Genomic DNA, 23117 nt, shown 5'->3' on the forward strand with positions numbered 1-23117 from the left:
CTCGCCTTCGGGTAAAATTTTTTTTTTTTTAACTGTTACCTTTTTCTTTTTTAACGATTTTTTACTAGTTTATCTAATATATATATATATATTTTTTACATTTTTCTTAGGTGTTTTCTTTTTTTTAAAAATTCTTTTCTTTTCTTTTCTTTTTTTTTCTTTTTCTTTTCTTTTTTTTTTTTTCTTTCTTTCTTCCTTTTTGAACCTCTTTTTATCCCCTTTCTCCCCACTCACGATTTTGGATCTCTTCTAATTTGGTTAAAGCATATTTTCCTGGGGTTGTTGCCACCCTTTTAGTATTTTACTTGCCCCTTCATTTACTCTTATCTGGACAAAATGACAAGACGTAAAAATTCAACACAAAAAAAAGAACAAGAGGCAGTACCGAAGGCTAGGGACCTAATCAATACAGACATTGGTAATATGTCAGATCTAGAGTTCAGAATGACAATTCTCAAGGTTCTAGCCGGGCTCGAAAAAGGCATGGAAGATATTAGAGAAACCCTCTCGAGAGATATAAAAGCCCTTTCTGGAGAAATAAAAGAACTAAAATCTAACCAAGGTGAAATCAAAAAAGCTATTAATGAGGTGCAATCAAAAATGGAGGCTCTCACTGCTAGGATAAATGAGGCAGAAGAAAGAATTAGTGATATAGAAGACCAAATGACAGAGAATAAAGAAGCTGAGCAAAAGAGGGACAAACAGCTACTGGACCATGAGGGGAGAATTCGAGAGATAAGTGACACCATAAGACGAAACAACATTAGAATAATTGGGATTCCAGAAGAAGAAGAAAGTGAGAGGGGAGCAGAAGGTATACTGGAGAGAATTATTGGGGAGAATTTCCCCAATATGGCAAAGGGAACGAGCATCAAAATTCAGGAGGTTCAGAGAATGCCCCTCAAAATCAATAAGAATAGGCCCACACCCCGTCACCTAATAGTAAAATTTACAAGTCTCAATGACAAAGAGAAAATCCTGAAAGCAGCCCGGGAAAAGAAGTCTGTAACATACAATGGTAAAAATATTAGATTGGCAGCTGACTTATCCACAGAGACCTGGCAGGCCAGAAAGAGCTGGCATGATATTTTCAGAGCACTAAACGAGAAAAACATGCAGCCCAGAATACTATATCCAGCTAGGCTATCATTGAAAATAGAAGGAGAGATTAAAAGCTTCCAGGACAAACAACAACTGAAAGAATTTGCAAATACCAAACCAGCTCTACAGGAAATATTGAAAGGGGTCCTCTAAGCAAAGAGAGAGCCTACAAGTGGTAGATCAGAAAGGAACAGAGACCATATACAGTAACAGTCACCTTACAGGCAATACAATGGCACTAAATTCATATCTCTCAATAGTTACCCTGAATGTGAATGGGCTAAATGCCCCTGTCAAAAGACACAGGGTATCAGAATGGATAAAAAAACAAAACCCATCTATATGTTGCCTCCAAGAAACACATTTTAAGCCCGAAGACACCTCCAGATTTAAAGTGAGGGGGTGGAAAATAATTTACCATGCTAATGGACATCAGAAGAAAGCAGGAGTGGCAATCCTTATATCAGATCAATTAGATTTTAAGCCAAAGACTATAATAAGAGATGAGGAAGGACACTATATCATACTCAAAGGGTCTGTCCAACAAGAAGATTTAACAATTTTAAATATCTATGCCCCCAATGTGGGAGCAGCCAACTATATAAACCAATTAATAACAAAATCAAAGAAACACATCAACAATAATACAATGATAGTAGGGGACTTTAACACTCCCCTCACTGAAATGGACAGGTCATCCAAGCAAAAGATCAGCAAGGAAATAAAGGCCTTAAATGACACACTGGACCAGATGGACATCACAGATATATTCAGAATATTTCATCCCAAAGCAACAGAATACACATTCTTCTCTAGTGCACATGGAACATTCTCCAGAATAGATCACATCCTCGGTCCTAAATCAGGACTCAACCGGTATCAAAAGATTGGGATCATTCCCTGCATATTTTCAGACCACAATGCTCTAAAGCTAGAACTCAACCACAAAAGGAAGTTTGGAAAGAACCCAAATACATGGAGACTAAACAGTATCCTTCTAAAGAATGAATGGGTCAACCGGGAAATTAAAGAAGAATTGAAAAAAATCATGGAAACAAATGATAATGAAAACACAACGGTTCAAAATCTGTGGGACACAACAAAGGCAGTCCTGAGAGGAAAATATATAGCGGTACAAGCCTTTCTCAAGAAACAAGAAAGGTCTCAGGTACACAACCTAACCCTACACCTAAAGGAGCTGGAGAAAGAACAAGAAAGAAACCCTAAGCCCAGCAGGAGAAGAGAAATCATAAAGATCAGAGCAGAAATCAATGAAATAGAAACCAAAAAAACAATAGAACAAATCAACGAAACTAGGAGCTGGTTCTTTGAAAGAATTAATAAAATTGATAAACCCCTGGCCCGACTTATCAAAAAGAAAAGAGAAAGGACCCAAATAAATAAAATCATGAATGAAAGAGGAGAGATCACAACTAACACCAAAGAAATACAAACTATTATAAGAACATACTATGAGCAACTCTACAGCAATAAATTTGACAATCTGGAAGAAATGGATGCATTCCTAGAAACATATAAACTACCACAACTGAACCAGGAAGAAATAGAAAGCCTGAACAGACCCATAACCAGTAAGGAGATTGAAACAGTCATTAAAAATCTCCAAACAAACAAAAGCCCAGGGCCAGACGGCTTCCCGGGGGAATTCTACCAAACATTTAAAGAAGAACTAATTCCTATTCTCCTGAAACTGTTCCAAAAAATAGAAATGGAAGGAAAACTTCCAAACTCATTTTATGAGGCCAGCATCACCTTGATCCCAAAACCAGACAAGGATCCCACCAAAAAAGAGAGCTATAGACCGATATCCTTGATGAACACAGATGCGAAAATACTCAACAAAATACTAGCCAATAGGATTCAACAGTACATTAAAAAGATTATTCACCACGACCAAGTGGGATTTATTCCAGGGCTGCAAGGTTGGTTCAACATCCGCAAATCAGTCAATGTGATACAACACATCAATAAAAGTAAGAACAAGAACCATATGATACTCTCAATAGATGCTGAAAAAGCATTTGACAAAGTACAACATCCCTTCCTGATCAAAACTCTTCAAAGTGTAGGGATAGAGGGCACATACCTCAATATCATCAAAGCCATCTATGAAAAACCCACCGCAAATATCATTCTCAATGGAGAAAAACTGAAAGCTTTTCCGCTAAGGTCAGGAACACGACAGGGATGTCCATTATCACCACTGCTATTCAACATCGTACTAGAGGTCCTAGCCTCAGCAATCAGACAACAAAAGGAAATTAAAGGCATCCAAATCAGCAAAGAAGAAGTCAAATTATCACTCTTCGCAGATGATATGATACTATATGTGGAAAACCCAAAAGACTCCACTCCAAAACTGCTAGAACTTATACAGGAATTCAGTAAAGTGTCAGGATATAAAATCAATGCACAGAAATCAGTTGCATTTCTCTACACCAACAGCAAGACAGAAGAAAGAGATATTAAGGAGTCAATCCCATTTACAATTGCATCCAAAACCATAAGATACCTAGGAATAAACCTAACCAAAGAGACACAGAATCTATACTCAGAAAACTATAAAGTACTCATGAAAGAAATTGAGGAAGACACAAAGAAATGGAAAAATGTTCCATGCTCCTGGATTGGAAGAATAAATATTGTGAAAATGTCTATGCTACCTAAAGCAATCTACACATTTAATGCAATTCCTATCAAAGTACCATCCATCTTTTTCAAAGAAATGGAACAAATAATTCTAAAATTTATATGGAACCAGAAAAGACCTCGAATAGCCAAAGGGATATTGAAAAAGAAAGCCAACGTTGGTGGCATCACAATTCCGGACTTCAAGCTCTATTACAAAGCTGTCATCATCAAGACAGCATGGTACTGGCACAAAAACAGACACATAGATCAATGGAACAGAATAGAGAGCCCAGAAATAGACCCTCAACTCTATGGTCAACTAATCTTCGACAAAGCAGGAAAGAATGTCCAATGGAAAAAAGACAGCCTTTTCAATAAATGGTGCTGGGAAAATTGGACAGCCACATGCAGAAAAATGAAATTGGACCATTTCCTTACACCACACACAAAAATAGACTCAAAATGGATGAAGGACCTCAATGTACGAAAGGAATCCATCAAAATCCTTGAGGAGAACACGGGCAGCAACCTCTTCGACCTCTGCCGCAGCAACATCTTCCTAGGAACAACGCAAAAGGCAAGGGAAGCAAGGGAAAAAATGAACTACTGGGATTTCATCAAGATCAAAAGCTTTTGCACAGCAAAGGAAACAGTTAACAAAATCAAAAGACAACTGACAGAATGGGAGAAGATATTTGCAAACGACATATCAGATAAAGGACTAGTGTCCAGAATCTATAAAGAACTTAGCAAACTCAACACCCAAAGAACAAATAATCCAATCAAGAAATGGGCAGAAGACATGAACAGACATTTCTGCAAAGAAGACATCCAGATGGCGAACAGACACATGAAAAAGTGCTCCATATCACTCGGCATCAGGGAAATACAAATCAAAACCACAATGAGATATCACCTCACACCAGTCAGAATGGCTAAAATCAACAAGTCAGGAAATGACAGATGCTGGCGAGGATGCGGAGAAAGGGGAACCCTCCTACACTGTTGGTGGGAATGCAAGCTGGTGCAGCCACTCTGGAAAACAGCATGGAGGTTCCTCAAAATGTTGAAAATAGAACTGCCCTATGACCCAGCAATTGCACTATTGGGTATTTACCCTAAAGATACAAATGTAGTGATCCAAAGGGACACATGCACCCGAATGTTTATAGCAGCAATGTCCACAATAGCCAAACTATGGAAAGAACCTAGATGTCCATCAACAGATGAATGGATCAAGAAGATGTGGTATATATACACAATGGAATACTATGCAGCCATCAAAAGAAATGAAATCTTGCCATTTGCAACAACATGGATGGAACTAGAGCGTATCATGCTTAGCGAAATAAGTCAAGCAGAGAAAGACAACTATCATATGATCTCCCTGATATGAGGAAGTGGTGATGCAACATGGAGGCTTAAGTGGGTAGAAGAAGAATAAATGAAACAAGATGGGATTGGGAGGGAGACAAACCATAAGTGACTCTTAATCTCACAAAACAAACTGAGGGTTGCCGGGGGGAGGGGGTTTGGGAGAAGGGGGTGGGATTATGGACATTGGGGAGGGTATGTGCTTTGGTGAGTGCTGTGAAGTGTGTAAACCTGGTGATTCACAGACCTGTACCCCTGGGGATAAAAATATATGTTTATAAAAAATAAAAAATTAATAAAAAAAAAAAAAAAGACAAAACAAACAAAACCCTAGCCCATGACTGATTACAGTGTTTATTGGTAGTTCTGATTTTTGATCCTTATAATGAGCTACCCCCAAGGGAGACTCGTCTTCTACACAGAAATCTGGCAGAATAGAATACAGAAACAGGAAGCACAGGGCACCTCGATGTGTTAGAGCATACCAGAAATTGGAGTGCTGCTAATATTTTCTCTCCATGCCTTTACGTTTTCTACTTTGGAGATTTCAGCATGAGGGATGATGGGTTCCTACAAAACAGGGCTCAGGGTCAGTGGAGAGATCACACAGCAGAATCCATATTATTTCTTCCAGGCACTTTTTACAGAGCCCCGACTTTTGCTCAGTGGAACCAATATCTGGGTTACCTGCAGATCACGGGAGAGGTGTGAAATAGTTACAACTTTATAAAAGGCCACAGAGCCAGAATTGGTTCTATTGTCAATGATGTCACCCAATGTTTTTGGCTCCAGACCGACACCCTCTAGCCACAGGATCCAAGTCTCTTAGGTCCATGTGTCCTGGTGACCAGGATCAGACCTCCTAGTGCTGCAGGATCCCGACGGATCAGCGGGTGAATCAGATGATTGCACTGAGCCCTTTGTGACTCTAGAGCTGGGTGGGAAGATGTTCTGTGTCCCTTGGGGGCTGACCCCGTGAGGCCCAGTTCTGTGCACTCAGGTGTTCTGCTTACAGTGTGGGTGGCGTTTGTGGGGAAGCTTGTCATCTTGACGATCTCGGGAATGGAAAACTCAGACTGTTGTAGAGAATACCTTAGCGCTTGTTTTTTGTTTTTGGGTTTTTTTTCCCCTGAAAAAAATATAAATAAACCAGAAATGTCTTCTTCCCAAATGAGATCTGGATTCTGCATGGATTACTAGTTTAGGGTTCTGAACTCTTCTGTACAGTCTCAGGACCCCTGGGTTTAGCCCGTTCCTGACTTCTGCCTATAGGACCCCTCCTTTTTAAGCACAAAATACTGGCCACATAAGGGCCTTATCCTCCGAGGAGCTTCTGTCTCTTCTGTCATATCCTGGGACACTTTAGAGGCATGCATATGTATATATGTCTGCATATATGTTGATTACAAAAGGATGAAAAATTACACACCATGCAAACACTAATCATTATCAAAAGAGAAGCAGGAATGGCTATATTAATATCAAAGTACGCTTCAGAGGGTGGAAAATTCCCCGGTACTAAGGGTCCTACCCAGGAGAGCACATTACACGTTGTTGTCATGTGTCCTCAGGCTGTGACAGTTCCTCAGACTTTCCTGGTTTTGGTGACCTGGACGGTTTTGAGCACTTGTCAGGTGTCCCCCAGTGGGGATTTACCTGATCTTCATTGTTAGGGTCGTGGGATTCTTTGGAGACCAAAGTAGTAAAGTGCCATTGTTCATCACATAATATCCAAGGTGTGTACTGTCCATTTGCCTAAGCAACATGACCTTGGCCTTGACCAGCTGGCTCCATAGTTCCTCCTCATGCCCCTCTCGTGCCGTCCTCCTTGGAAGGAGGTCTGAGTGCCACCACTCTTAAATGAGTGGAGTTAGGCTCCCCCTCCTTGATGAGGAGGAGCTACATAATTTATTTGGAATTGTTCTGGGGACCTTTGTCTTTTCTCCCTCATTTATTTACTCACCAGCCCATTCTCTCACTCTCTTAGTTTTTTATCTTTTTTTTTTTTTTAATCTGTAATTTCTATGCTGAATGTGTGGTTCGAACTCATGACCCTGAGATCAAGAGTTGCATATCCTGCTGATTGCACCTGCCAGGTGCCCCCGTTCCCTTGCTTTTTAAAGCTCATTTCACTACATGCATGGGTGAGCCTGAACAATATTGTCTAGTTGGTCGGTCTCAGGCTTTCCAAAAATGATACCATGTAGGATGTCCTTTGTTGTTGTTGTTTTTTTTTCCTCTACTTAGCCTGGTTTCCGGGAGTCATCTAAGTGGTTTGGGGAGGCCTGCTTCTGTGTCACTGCTGTGTGACACCCTACTCCCTTTTCCCCTTGCTCGGCTTCGTTTCTCTTCTCTGTCACAGCAGTCCCACCTGTGACTTGGAGTGAAGTTGTCACCGGGCACTTCATGCTGTGTTGAGCTTCCATGAAAAGCCCAGCAAATCGTCTTCAATGCTGGTCATTCCATTTTCATCTCCCCAGCCTTCCTCACACCTGTATCATCAACCTGTTTCATTTTTATCCTTCTGGAGTCAAAAGGCATCTTCCGTACTCTGCTCTGAAGCTATGGATGCGGCAGATCTTTTCGGGTATGTAGTCACCATTTGTGCCGCCCTTCTGTGCAAGGAGCGTGTCCTTGGCCCACTTTTCAGTCAAGCTGTTGGTCTTTTTCTTCTGGACTTCAAGGGTTTTTATGTCTTCTAAATGCCAGCCCTTTGTCATTGTGTGCAGTGCCTACAGCGGTTTCTTTTCAAGTATATTTCATCAGATTTCAATCTGTGGCATTCGGGAATTCCTACTTGAGAATCCAGATGTCCTCTTAACAGTCTTCTACCGTGCCAGCAATGGATTCCACTAGTTAGAAACTTTAATGCTTTTATGTAAAAGGGAGTCTTGTATTCTTCTAGCTCTGCTGAAAGGACCATATCCATCTGGCATTGTTTCAGTGCTTAACTGCCTATTTCAAAATTGTGGGTTGAAAAGGATAAATACAGAGTTTTCCAGTGCTGGAATCTTATTAACGGTGCTTAGAGCCTACTCACCAGGTGTGTGCTCTGCTCTCGGCTGGTGCGCTCTCAGACGTGTTGTGGGTTTGCCTGAACTGGCTTCTCTTGTATCTGTCGCCGTGCTCATTAGTTGCTAGAAAGAGCTGGAAGAGTCCCTCTTCATTATTGATCCGCATTTCATGAATATTTATGTCTATTCCATGTACTTTTATCCTTTTACCCAAAGTAGCTCAATAGTACAACATTTAAGATTTTAATTGGAATTCTTCTACGGCTGCCATCATGAGTCAAGAGCCCTTATTATGTAGAACAACAATGGCTATCTCAAGGAGTGAGATTGTTTTAGATGAAGCATCTTCAATGTGACTCCCAACAGCAAACTGGGACTTCAGTGTAGGACACAGCAGCCTTTCAGTAGCTCGGACCCACGAGCAGATTCCTCTGGGGGAGGCTGTCCGCCCCTCCCGATAAAGAGCATCCATGGGACACTCATCCACTCCCTCCTTCAGATGCTCGCAGGGGACATGCATGGGCTCAGGCCTGCCTGAGCACTTTGTTTACAAGGACACACAGTCCTTGTCTGCAACAAATTGTATTCAGTGGGAGAAAATAGACAATTAATCAATAAAGACATGCAAGAAGTACTCCTGGGAAGTACCAGGGAAATAAGAAGGCAGCACGAGGGGACGGAAAGTCTGTGGATGTCGGGGGCACGGTGTTTCAGGCAAGAGCTCGCCTGGTGGTTCTGAGGGACAGCCAGGTGTGAGGAGCAGGAGGGTACGGCCCAAGGTCAAGTTATCTGAGACCTTTATAAAGGCTCCAGATTCTGTTATGATGTGATGGGACGTAGTAAGGTTTGGACAGAGGAGTGACACAAATCACCATCCGTTGTACAGGTCTCACAAGGCTGCTGTTAGGGTAGCAGAGCGGGGGAGGTGGAAGGCTGGACCCAGAGAGACCCGTTAGGAGAAAGTCCCAGACAAGAGGGGCTGCTGGCTTGGAGCAGGGCAGTAGAGGGGAGGAGAAGTGGTTGGATTGGAGACATTTTTCAGGCGAGGCTGCAGGGTGTGCTGTGCGGGGCGGGTGGTGCGGAAGGAGAGGCTGCAGGATGGCTCCAAGAGTTTTGGCTGGACAGGCAGCTGGATGGATGGTTGTCTTTTATGCCATTTACTCAGAAGGGAACACTGAGAGGAGATACAGGCGGGTTTTGTTGTTGTTGACTTGACTCATTTCCTTTTGTTTCTGGTGGGGAAAATGAGGAATTGTCTCTGGGTGTGAGCCATTTGGGACCATGTTGGGCATTCGAGTGGATGCATTCCCTAGGTACTTGGGTGGAACAGTCTGGCGTTGAGGGGAGGAGCAGGGGTGAAGACTGACTTCTGGAAGCTACCCACATCAAAGTGGCGCCCTGCGCTAGGAGGACGGGCAGAATCACCCAGGCAGCAAGCAGACAGAGTAACGGCTCCCAGACAGCCTGGCTGCTGCTGCATCTGGATCTGAAACAGAGTAGGAGCAGCAGGGAGCTGAGGGGGCGCTCTGGGAGGAAGAAAAGCAGGGCCGCATGATTGCCCAGAAGCCGAGTGGGGGGGCACGCTCAAGAAAGCACTAATGGACAGTGTCAGCTATCACCGTATAGTTTAGATGATCCAGAAAGGAGAATCCTAGGGACATGGTGGGGTGGGGACCAACAGGTTCCTCCAGAAGTAGAGGCGTGGGGTTCAGAGCACAGAGGAGGGCGGGCCTCCATAGGGCACTCAGCTGCCCGCCCTGGGAACAAAGGGACAGGTGGCGTGGTCACAGGCATAGACAGGTAGACATTTCCTTTGGACTGCTTCCGTTTCTCTCAGTGAAGTACGAGGCAAGGTTGTTCATCACCTGACACTGCAGAAGGGGTGGGGCACGTTAGTGGAGGGAGAAGGAAGATCTGAAACAAACCCCTTACAGATGGAGGGAGGGAGTTCGCTTGGACATGGAGCGAGCTGCTGGTAGCACCCAGGACTTGCTTGAGCCAGTGATCAGAAGTATCAAGTGGGACCCATCAGCAGCTTGGGAGCGCCTCTGTAGCACCTTTTGCTGCCCTGGGGCAGGTAGATGCGACCAGAGTTTTCTCCATGCCTCCTTAGGACTTTGGATGACCATGTCAGAGCCCTGATTCATAGCACCTGGGATCTCCTGAGGTGCTCTTGACATATGTTACCAAGTTTCGGCTCATCTAAGTCAAGGGTAAAAATAATTAGCCTGCGGTAGTGTGAAGTATGTACAGCAGACCGAAGGTGGGGTCAGGGAGGCCTGCTTGGTGAGGATGGGGATGGGACCCAGCTGGGGTTGTAGGAGGAGTAGGCAGTGGGAGAAGGGGTTGAGGACAGTCAGTCAGACATAGCGACAGGTACGTTAGGGACCAGGGAGAGGTGTTTGTTAACAGCACTGCTTAGAGAGAGCGAAGGCTAATCAAAGCCAGACCGCAGCAGGCCCACAGGATGGCCTCTTTACTTTCTTCAACAATGCTGTGACCCAGGAGTTGGGCTAGAGTCTATAAAATGCACACAAAGTGGGATGTAGGTAGCACTGGTTACCTTAACACCAGCTGTACTGATTCTGGGACTGGAGCAGGAGATGTCCAGGAGGAGCCTGGAGCTGTCTCGTGATGCCAGAGCACAAGGATGGACTTCTAGCACACACAGACACACACACACTCAGACACACACACACACTCACGGTGATGGTGGAATAGCAAAGGAACACAGGAGCCAACTGAAAGAGTTCCCAGAAGCCAAAGTTAGAACAGTCTGAGCCACAGAATCAATAAGCAATCCTGGATTGTGGCCAGAGTGTGGCTCAAATAAGTTTCTGTGCATCTACCCCGATGCAAATGAATGAATGAGTTTTAAACCAGGAAGAGAGACAAGTCTGTGTGGAATGGAATCTAACTTCGGTAGATACCACATCTTCGAGGGAGGTGGAGTGGAAGCCCCACCCAAGGGCAGATGCTGCTTAGAGGTGTCCTTCCCAACAGCCCAGTGTGGAGAAGAGACAGACAGACTTGGAAGAGGGAAGACCTGAAAGACACACCTCAGCCAGGTCAGCATCACCAGTGGTGAGTCACGTGGACAGGATCTCTCCTCGATCCTCTGCGATGGATACGGCATTTTGCCTCTGGGCTGTTGCTCCCCAAACCACTAACAGCTCTTGCACGGGGAGAAATGCACCAGATGCATCCCAGGCAAGGGACGTTGTACAGAAGACCTGACAAGTATCCCTCAGAACTGGACAGTTGTCAAGACGAGCCGAGTCTGAGAAGCTGTCACAGCCAAGAAGGGCCTGAGCAGACATGTGGTCTTCTGGGCATGTTTGCGGATTTTAAAAAAGGGTATTAGGTAAAAGCCAAGGACATCCAAATAAAATATGGACTCTGGTTAATAATGTATCTGTGTTGGTTTATTGATTGTCCCAATGTGCCATTCTGATTCTGATGTAGTGTGTTAACAGTAGAGGAAATTGAAACCTTTTTTTTTTTTTTTTTTTTTTTTTAAAGATTCACTTAGAGAGGTAGAAAGAGCACGAGCAGGGGGAGAGGGAGAAGGAGAAACAGACTCTCTGCTGAGTTGGCCTTGATCCCAGGACCTGGAGATTGTGACCCGGGCCAAAGGTAGACCCCCAACCATCTGAGCCTCCCAGGCACCCCAAACTGAAACCATTCTAAAAAATAAAATTTATTTCAAAAAGTCAGGCATAGATGTTGGAAATTCTTATTTCCTCCTTCTGTTTTGTAAAATGATAGGAAAGTCCTCCTTTTTTTTTTTTTATGATTTTATGTATTTGTTAGAGAGCATGTGCAAATGAGAGGGAGAGAGAGAGAAGGAGCAGGAGCAGCGGGAGAGGGAAAGGAAGAAGCAGGCTTCCTGCCTCAGGGCTGGATCCCAGGACCCCAAGATCATGAGCCGAAGGCAGATGCTTAATCAACTGAGCCACCTAGCTCCCCGAAGACATCCTTAAAAGAGTTGCATGTTTGGAATAACCGTCAGTATTTATCTTAATAAAAGCATTTGTAGGTATGTATGTGTAGTGAGTAAAAAACTGGAGTAGCCAGGCTACTGACCTGGGCCAGGCTCCGTCCTCAGCATGACCGGGAAAGCTCCCCATTTGCGGGGCTAGGTAAGGACGGGTGTTCAGTAATTTTTCTTCCCCCATTATATAGGAGAATTGAAAACCTAGAGGACTTGGGAATGTGGGCACAAACCTTGCATATCTGAAGAATGAAAATGATTTTGGCAGCTTAATTATATTTGAACACTGAGACCTTGATAACATGGAGGGTTTTTAAAGTCACTGTGCTGCTTGTTTCACTCGTGTATGTTTCCGCATTAGGCAGAGAGGACTGAATAACAAGATGGTCAGGAAGAAGGTCAGGTATTGATTAGCGAGGCTGAATTCATTAGGAAACCAAGAAAACTCATGACATTTACATTTTGATATGTTTAAGAAATAGATACTGAAGTTATAGCAATTACAGTTACTTTCATGGGGAAAAATAGCAAAGCCTAATAAACCCCTAAAAATGGCCATCCATGGTTGTGTGTCTGCTTTGGGAGCAGTGGGCATGCATTGTCTAAAAATACTTCACACTCCCTTGGTTGGGTTAACAGAGGGCCAAATTTCACCAAAGAGAACAATGTCCGTTTTCATAGATGAATATTTTCCTTTTTTAATATCAGCTTTATTGATGTGTAATTGGCAAATTAAATTGTAATTTTTATATATATATATATATAAAGTGTGCATTGTGGTGATTTACCATATACATCATGGAAGGATTCTCCCCACCTAGATGTTAATGAAAACACCCATCACAGCACATACTTATTTATTTTGGTGAGAGCATCGAAGTTCTCTCTGCAAATTTCAATTATCCAATACACTATTATCAACCGTAGTTACTGTTTTCCAGGAGATGTCAGACCTAACAGTTAAAAAGCTTACATCCTTTTTACCAGTATCTCCTCATTTCTCCTGTCTGCCTAGCCATTTCCCTGCTCTGCCTGTAGGAGTTTGCTTTTGGGGAAGGAGGGGTGGAGGGAGTGGTTTCCACTGTTCTCCTTTGTCTCATGACTCCGTTACTGTGAGATCTTCCAGGTCAGTGTAAGGTGGTGTCTGTTGGTTCCAGGTCCAGTGCAGGTATTTGGAATTCCATGTGTTTTACAATTAATACTGTATGATAAAATTGGCTTATTACGTTGACAGCGAGTCTCCAAATGATGGTACTCAGGCCTTAACATTCATAATCTGCTTCTTAGTGTGACTAATGTCTAAGAGGCTCATGCAGAAATGGAGACCAGTTAGCAAAGGTTAGTAAAATGGATACTCTCAGGGCCTGAGTGGTAAATTATGTCTAAAAGTAGTATAAAGAATAACACTTACTAGATTCTACTGAAGCAACAGAACTCCAATTCTCTCTCTTCTGGAATATTTCTGAGGCACTATTGAGTCGTATTGACTTACTAGTCTAGTCTTTGGAATTCTGGTTGTGTCCAGGCATTTCATGTAGTAAAATTAGTTGCTTGGTGATGAACACCTACAAACTCACATTTTGAGGTGTTTTTCTTAATATGGTTCAATTTGGGGGAGTGTCTGATCCTGCTAGTGTGTATAAATTAATAGTGTTCACTTAAAAAGAAAAAAATGGGCGTGGGATAGAGCAGAATACCAGAGATGAATTATAAAGTATAAAACTTTCTTTCTAAGCGCTACAAGTCAATTGTAGACCTGTACTCCTTGGGTACAGCATCAGGGAAGTACAAATCAGCATCAGGGAAGTACAAATCAAAACCACAGTGAGTTACCACCTGACACCAGTCAGAATGGCTAAAATTAACAAGTCAGGAAACGACAGATGCTGGCGAGGATGTGGAGAAAGTGGAACCCTCCTACACTGTTGGTGGGAATGCAAGCTGATGCAGCCACTCTGGAAAACAGCATGGAGGTTCCTCAAAAAGTTGAAAATATACCTACCCTATGACCCAGAAATCGCGCTACTGGGTATCTACCCCAAAGATACAAATGTAGTGATCCGAAGGGGCACCTGCACCTGAATGTTTATAGCAGCAATGTCCACAATAGCCAAACTATGGGAAGAACCTAGATGTCCATCAACAGATGAATGGATAAGGAAGATGTAGTACATATACACAATGGAATACTATGTAGCCATCAAAAGAAATGATATCTTGCCATTTGCAACTTGGATGGAACTAGAGGGTATTATGCTGAGTGAAATAAGTCAATCAGAGAAAAACAATTATATAATCTCTCTGATATGAGGAATTTGAGAGGTAGGGTGGGGAGTTGTGGGGGTAGGGAAGGGAAAAATGAAACAAGATGGGATCAGGAGGGAGACAAACCATAAGAGACTCTTAATCTCACGAAACAAACTGAGGGGGTGAGGGGTAGAGAGAGGGTGGTGGGGTTATGGACATTGGGGATGGTGAGTGTTGTGAAATGTGTAAGCCTGATGATTTACAGGCCTGTACCCCTGGGGCAAATAATACATTATATGTTAATAAAAAAAATTTTTTTTCTTGAGAATTGCCATCCACTAACAAATCCTCTTCAGTATCCATTAAAAAGAAGGTTTACTTAAGAAAGTATGTGTACAAACCCACTAGGATGGCTGCTATCAAACAACTAAATAGCAAATGTTGATGAGGATGTGGAGAAACTGGGAACCTTGTACACTGCTGGTGGGAATTGGAAATGGTGCCAGCTGTTATGGAAAACAGGATAGAGGCCCCTCAAAAAAATTGAAACAGTTGCCATATGATCCAGTCCACTTTGGGCTATGTACCCCAAAGAATTAAAAACAGAGTCTTGGAGAAATATTTGCCCATTCATGTTCAACAGCAGTGTTATTCATAAAAATCAAGAGGGGGAAGTAAGCCCATATGTCCATCGCTGGTTGAATGGATGAACAAAATGTGGTGTATCCATGCAATGGAATATTTTTCAGGCTTAAAAAGGAAGGGCATTCTGACACTTCGTACAATGTAGATGAACCTTGAGGACTTTATGCTGAGTGAAATAAGCCAGGCACAGAAGGACAACACTTATATGAGTAGTCACATTCATAGAGACAGAAAGTAGAATGGTGGTTGCTGGGGGGGTGGGGGGGGGGGGGGCGAGGGGCGATGGGAAATTAGTGTGTAATGGGTATCTGGTTTCAGTTTTAGAAGACGGAGAAGCTCTGGAGATGCAGGTTGTCTAAGTGTGATGTACTTACTACCACTGAACTGTACTCTTAAAATTAGTTAAAATGGTAGATCTTTCATTATGTGTATTTTACCACAATTTTAAAAAAGAAATCGTGTGGCAGATTGTGTGCCTGAGCTTCTGCTGATACTGTAATTAGTCTTTAGAAAGTGGTCAGAGCTACTCTGAGTCATGAGGACAAGCCCCGTGGGCGGGGGGTGGGGTGGGAACGAACGCTGGTGGGATGTAGAGCCAGCAGCACTGGGAATAGAAGCCCAGAGCAAGAGCCCTGGAGCCAGCAGGGAGCTTGCTTGCAGAGCTCCAGGGGTGGGGAAGGGGCCAGCAACACTAGGGAGGAGCAGGCAGCAAAGGAAAAGAAGAAAAAAAGCCCAGTGACCTCCCCTCTTTGGTGGTGTTTCACTGGCCGGTTCTCTGGAATAAACCTCAGCACACACTGTAAATTTATGTTTTAAGGGGCACCTGGGTGCTTAGTCAGTTGGGTGTCTGCCTTTGGCTCAGGTCGTGATCCCAGAGTCTTGGGATCGAGCCCGATGTCTGGCTCAGTAGCGAGTCTGCTTCTCCCTCTGCCCCTCCCCACCCCATGCATTCTCTCTCTCAAACAAATAAAATCTTTAAAACATTTATGTTTTGGAAATAACTTGGCTACACCTATTTGTCTATAAAATGTATTGTGATAAATACTGTGGACACAAGAAAATTCTCTCTAGGCTGAATTCAAGCAGATATCATCTGTATTAGCCCCAGCAGGAGCCAGGGTATACCTGCGACCCATGGGGATCTCTTGGTAAAACTTCCAAAATAGGATTGATGGCACTATGGCATCTCAATTTTGTGACACTACCTTAGAGCATTGGGTATTACCTGTTATTTTAAATTCTTTCACTGTTTTTAGCTGAAACTGTCATAATCTAGGGTGATGTATTTTTGAAGCCCCACACTGAAGTCTAGTGAGTCCTGTGATGGCATCCCATGACGTAGGGGGAGCAAGAATGTCTGCCACGGATCCAGCATGGACCAGGTAGCAGGTACTTCCTGTGGATTGTTTCATTTCATCCTCATAGAAGCCCTGACCCCACCGCCAAACACAGCAATGGAGGTCAGAGAGGTCAGGCAACTTCCCCCAGCGTCACCTGCCTGGTTGGTGTTACGACTGCATTTCAAACCCTAGCCTTCTCCAGCTAGAGAGGAACAATCACAAATGAAACTTTGCAAATTCAGAGACTTTACAGGCCACAGGCTCTGTCATCCAACAGAATTAGCAGCAAATCATAAAAAAGACCTTGTCCAAAATAACCCGCTGGGCTCTCTCAGTGTGTCGGAAGCCTGAGCCCTGTCCCTTTCAGCCCTGCTTAGCAGGAGCGGCTGCAGGGAAGCAACACCAGTGGGCCTGCACTGGCACCAAGGGAGGAACTGAGCTCTTCAACTTTGTGTTTGGCAATCGGGGAAACATCCCTTGCAGCTGGTCTGCCTTTGCCCCTCCTCCAGTGGGTTGTTAAAAAGCCAACAAGGCCTTCCTGGATGGCACCTGGTCTCCTTCTCCCTTAGGATTTTTGCTTACCCATTTATCAAAAAGAAAATTGAAATTTGATTCTTATGTTTCCGTATCTGCCTTGCCCTCCGGATTTCTTTCTCTAGACATGCTGTAGAATTCTGCTCCCGGCAAACACTCCAAGGCCGGAGAGGATAACGGATATAAAGCTTCAGCTTCAGACCCCTGTCCAGGCCCTTCACAGCCCCGTGGATTGGGATAGGTTATTTAATTATGCCTGAGGATGATCAGTCCCTGACGATACCTGTAGATGACCTCTGTTTCAGAAGGTTGCCGGAAACATCTGACAAGCTCGCACATACACAGCAGTGTCGTGTAGGGACGAGGGGGATGGCTTTGCTCACCTATAAGCATGCACCCCTCAACCACTCAGCTGGCAGCTTGCATTGGCAGCTCTCTCCTTCTGCGGTAAAAAGGTGCAGCGAGCCTCGCGCCATTGAACATTTTCTCTTTTGTGTGTGGCATTTGTGTGCCTCGGCGAAGTAGTAAGACCTTGACTCTTGTCATGGCTTAATTAACTTACTGTGAGTTGGAACAGCCTCTGGATTCCATATTGTGTCCTACTTAAAGTTGAAGTGTATTAGCTGTAATTACTGATCCTGCTTGTAAATAGCCACCAACTGGCCTTTCTCTTCCCCCACAGGGTACCGCACATTCCTGCCAACTCCTGTCAAATTAGTTGGCATCTGGCAAGTCTTTTATCTACAGCACAACTTAAGACTTTAATAAGGAAGTTAGAAGGCATTTCATTTGCTTCTGGGACGGTTTCTTTGAGTATATCTCCTTAATGCAAGTGTCCTGTTTTTAGATATTTGCCAATAGACATCAAGAGACAAAGGCATTGTAATACAGGAGGGAAAACCCAGAAGGTGTTCCCTTTTGGGACTGACCTTAGCGGAATTTACTCACTGAATGGGTTTGCTGTTGTGGCCTAAGGCAGCCCACGCTTATCCTCTTCGCATTTCTGGAGGCCAGAAATCCCATACCTGGGCTCACAGGGCTAAAATCAGGGTTTCTGCCGGGCTGTGTTTCTTCTGGAGGCTCTAGGGGAGAATCTGTTCCTCACTTTTTCCAGCTCATGGAGCTGCCCTCTTCCCTTGGCTCACAGCGCCTTCCTCTGTCTTCAAATGAAACAGTGCAGCGTTTCCAAATTTCTGACTGTTCCGCCTCCCTCTCCTGCTGGTAAGGACTTTTGTGATTGCACTGGCCCCCCCTGTATAATCCAGGATAACTTCCCCTTCTCAAAATGAGCTGATGAGCTCCCTTAATTACACTCTGCTATGTAATCTAGCACATTCGCACATTCGCGGGTTTGTAGATAGGAGGTTCGGGATACCTTTGGGGGGGCTATCATTCTTTCGTTCCTCATCTGCTAAAAGCCTATATTTGAATGACTTTCCATAATAATAGGTTGACTACATTGAAGGCATGAAATATTGCAAAGGAAAAAAAGTCCTTTAGACCTGTAGTGAAGTACATTGTTTTATTTGAGTAAGTCAGACTGTATGTTGAAAATCAAAGTAGGGAGGACAGTTAATTTTTTCACATAGTCTTACTTTTGTTTCCTACATGATTGCTCTCTACACTATTTGCCCATAGACACGTATATTTTGATAGGTCTGTATCCATGTGTGCACATAGATATTTTTATGAAATTCCAAGTTAATATTCTGGGGGTAAGGAGTTACACCTTTTTGGTCTGTCTACTTATCTATCTATTCATTTTGACTTAAGTTTAAGAAATCCTATTCTGTCCATGTACAGTTTATATTGCAAAGTGAAATTGGCAGTTTTTCAAAGCTCTGTGAGTCTTTTCTTTAGTGAGCTATTTTAGTTTGTTGGTAGAAGTGTAAATGAGGCAGATGTATATATGTATTTCTTTTAAAATTTTTTAAGAATTATTTTTATTCAGAGAGAAAGAGCATATGGGGGGAGGGGCAGAGGAGGAAAGAGAAAGAGAGTCTTAGGTAGCCTCTGTGCTGAGGGCAGAGCCCAACGCGGGTCCCTCTTATGACCTGAGCCAGAACCAAGAGGTGGACACTGAACCGGCTGAGCCAACCAGATGTCCCACAAGGCAGTCGTATATTAACCTTGAATCATCAGTCCACCTTATCCTTGAACTTCGCATCAAACCAGGTGCCTAAAGCCCAAACAACCACTGCCACATGGTGGGACAGGGTTGTTTTTTTAGAAAGAAAATAGGGCCCTAGATATTTTAGGAATTAGTGAAAACTTTTGAGCTAAGAAAGTTTTTATAGCTATTCTAGACTTTTTTTTTTTTTAATCTTCTCCCACCTAAATCTTGAAAAAAGCAGCTTCATTTGCTAGATTCTTTGAGTGTGCCTTTTATCCAGTATGACATGAGGTTCTTGCTAACTCTATTCTACAGTGGCCACATGCCATTTAAGATAGGATCTGGCTGTATGATATCAAATATGTGGGTCTTCTTTCTGTTGGTTTAATAACTTAATGATAACTTAATTAGCTACAGTTAAAAAGGCAAAAATGAAATTTCTTGAACTGCTTAAGCTGGAGTGATAAATGTGCCTACTTTTTGGGCGCTGACCTCTCTGATACTTAGACTAAATCAAAATACTGTCTCACTTAACATTCAGCAGTTAGAGTGTACTTTTTCAGACTTTGTTCTGTTAAGGCTTCTTGCTATTAGAAAATTAAATCTAATTTTGGTATGGAATAATCTTGATTCAGCTGCATTTCTTTCTATTCCAATATATCCTACACACTATAGCAACTGAAAGAACGTGGCCTCCTGTTGAGCCCCTGAGCAAAAGGGATGGGATTTGAACTCTTGGCCAACCTGGAGTTGCCTCCAGATGGGCCTCCAGGTGGCTTTTCTGACCTGTATTGGCAAAGAGAAGGAAAATGAAACCTCTGCTGGGCTACAGGGTGATGTGCAGAGTAGGGGAAAGGAACAGAACTTCACATTGAAATGGCTTAAAAACAAACAAGTAAACAAACAAAAAACACAAAACCAAACCAGAGGACACCCAAAGGAGCTCTCTTGCACTGTTGGTGGGAATGCAAGCTGCTCCAGCCACTGTGGAAAACAGTATGGAGGTTCCTCAAAAAGTTGAAAATAGAAGTACTATGTGATTCAGCAATCACACAACTGGGTGTTAACCCAAGAATACAGAAACGCTAATTCAGAGGGATGCATGCACCCCTAGGTTTAGAGCAGCTTTATTTATAGTAGCCAGCTTATGGCAGCAGCCCAAGTGTCCCTTCAGCTGATGAATGGATAAGGAAGATGTGGTATACATATACAATGGAATATTACTCAGCCATAAAAAGTGAAATTGTGCCATTTGCAATAACATGGCTGGATCTAGAGAGTATAATGCTAAGTGAAATAAGTCAGAGGAAGACAAATACTAGGCGATTTCACAAAAGAGACAGGCAAAAGGGAAAAAGCAAAGACAAACCAAGAAGCCGACTCTTAACTATAGAGAACACACTGATGGTTACCAGAGGGGAGGTAGGTCGGGGGATGGATGAAATAGGAGATGGGGACTAAGGAGGGCACTTGTCATGAGCACTGGGTGTTCTTTGGAATTATTGAATCACTGTGTCATACGCCTGAAACTACTGTTAGGCTGTCAGTTAACTAACTGGAATTAAAAACGTTAAAAAAAAAAAAATCCAGAGATAAAATATTCTGCTCACTTTTTATTTTAAATGATTTTCTGGAGTCATTATTCTTAATTCTCTTGCTTAGTATCCTTAATTCTTTTGTTTAGTCCTCTCAATCCTGGAGAGCCCCTCTCTGGCTCCACTGACCAGCTCCCCCACCCACCCACCTTCTAAGACTGAAATCAGCCTCCTTTCCCTTTTCCCCACATCCCGGTTTCCTGCCATGCACCTGGGTCAGCATCACCTCCTCCCGTCGTACCTGCTATTACTCCCACCTCGTCTTCTTTCCATTGGCACTGCTGTTGATTGGCTAACACTCAATCTCTGGAGTAAGGCGTTTATTGATTGGTGGATTCTGTTACCTTTGGGGTGAGGTGATTATTGATTGGTGGGCTCCATCGGGGTGAGGTGCTTGTTGATTGGCTACCGTCTGAAGCACTGGGACAAAGCACCTATTGATTGGCTGACTTCGTGAAGTTTTTATAGTGATGGGAAGCTGTGCTAAGTCACTTAGAATAGGTTTGAAACCCATTGCTATCATTTTCTAGGTGCGAGGGAACTTTTTATTTTCACCTGGTCTAGAATCCTAGATTTCCCGGATTGAAATAAGCCCATCAAAATGCGCATCACACATTAGCCCCTCACCCAGCCACCCACCCCGAAAAGGGGCACATGAGTACTAATTTGGGAGTCGACAGACCCGGGGCTCAGATCCTGATTCTGTTGTTCCACCCATCACTTAATCTCTGTGATCTTCAGTCTCCTAAAACATACCAACTTCCTGAAAGGTGGGTTTTCTGGAGATTAAACAAATTGACCTGTGTCAGGTACCCATCACACACTCAAAGTTCTAGTGATCATCCATAGTCTACTGACCCAAGGAAAGTATCCTGAGGTGGCATGTGGTGACTTAGTTCCCTCTTACTTGGTTTCTCCCTTCTAAGGCCTGCCAGAAAGCTGAACTGTAAAAACCTGATGCTCAGACCTCACTCCTCAAGATTCTGATACCACTGGTCTGTGTTAGAGCCCAGGCACCACATGTGTTTAAGCTCTCAGTGATGTTAGGGTACTCTGCCAAGCTAGCTCCATACTTCACTGTTGTTCATGCAGTTAAATCATGCTGGAAAGAAATAAATTGCTCTGATTGGTCTTATGTGATGGGCTGGTCTTGTTAAGAACTCTCTTGAAGGGGTGCCTGGGTGGCTCAGTGGGTTAAAGCCTCTGCCTTTAGCTCGGGTCATGATCCCAGGGTCCTGGGATCGAGCCCCATGTCGGGCTCTCTACTCGGTGGGGAGCCTGCTTCCTCCTCTCTCTCCGCCTCGCCTGCCTCTCTGCCTACTTGTGATCTCTGTCTGTCAAATAAATACATTAAAAAAAATCTTAAAAAAAAGAACTCTCTTGAAAACTGTGTAATTAAGAAACAAACCTGGTATTCAAATGGGATATTCTCTGAGCCCCAATCCTATTACTGCTCTCATTATTATTTTAAAAAAAAAGAAAGAAAGAAAAGAAAAACCGCCTTTAGGACTGTGAAAAGTTTAACCCTGACAGAAAGGTCAGGAGAGAGAGAAATACATAGTAGGGCCTGGAGATTTCCCAAAAGTATGTAACAAAATGGTCTCCAGCTTGGAAATGAGCGTTGTGTGAAACTCTGTCCTCTTGGATGTTGCATACATTATGCATAAGGTTTATTAAATATTTCCTCCTTCCCAAAAGGTTTGTTATCTCTAAATTTGGAAGTTAATTCAAGAAACAGGAGAACATGTATTATTTATAAGTTGCCTTAGCATCCAGTAGAAAGTGTCATGTTATTTAAAAATGGTGTTTGGGCCTCCGTGGAGCCAATGCACATGATTCCCTATATAATCCTAAAGTCATCCCTAGAAAAGGATAAGGAATTGTCTCTGTCAGAGGGGAAGAGGGTTTTAGTCAAGAGTCTTTCCGTTATCCCTTCCTTCCAAGTTTTAAGGAAACACAGTCAGTTGAAGGACTGAATATCGAATTTTTTGCTGGAAGAAATACTGGGCCATCTTGTACCCAAAAAGTACGGAGCTGCTCACACAGTTGATAACTATATTCATTTCAGTCACTCAGCTATGCCTCTGCTATTTATTACTTCCAAAACTGTCTTAACTAGATGTATAATATACTATATTTATTTCTGGTTTTAATAAACTTTATGTTTTGGGATGGTTCGCTCTTGGTGTAGCCTGTTTTATGGGTCTCGACAAGTGTATAATGACGTGTATCCACTATTAAAGTATCATACAGAGTGGTTTCACTCCTTTAAAAATCTTACGTTCCACCTGTTCATCCCGCCTGCCTCCCTTGCCCCGGCAACCGCTGATCTTTTTACTATCACCATTGCTTTGCTTTTTCCGAATGTCATAGAGTTGGCATCGGTAAAGAGAAAAAATATTCGTGACACTTGTTGAAGAAGGGTGAAGCAGGGGCGCTTGTGTGGCTCAGTGGGTTAAAGCCTCTATCTTCGGCTCGGGTCATGGTCCTGGGATCAAGCCCCGCGTC

The 23117-nt window shown here is 43.3% G+C and overlaps 1 protein-coding gene across 2 annotated transcripts in view; it reads left to right on the forward strand.

Moving 5' to 3' along the window:
* Nucleotides 1-23117, forward strand: part of NCK2 (NCK adaptor protein 2) — a 154200-nt gene that overhangs the window by 90130 nt on the left and 40953 nt on the right. The gene's annotated exons all lie outside the window — the stretch shown is intronic.

The sequence above is a fragment of the Mustela nigripes genome, chromosome 7 (assembly GCF_022355385.1).
Source record: "Mustela nigripes isolate SB6536 chromosome 7, MUSNIG.SB6536, whole genome shotgun sequence".
In the NCBI taxonomy this organism is placed as follows: domain Eukaryota; kingdom Metazoa; phylum Chordata; class Mammalia; order Carnivora; family Mustelidae; genus Mustela; species Mustela nigripes.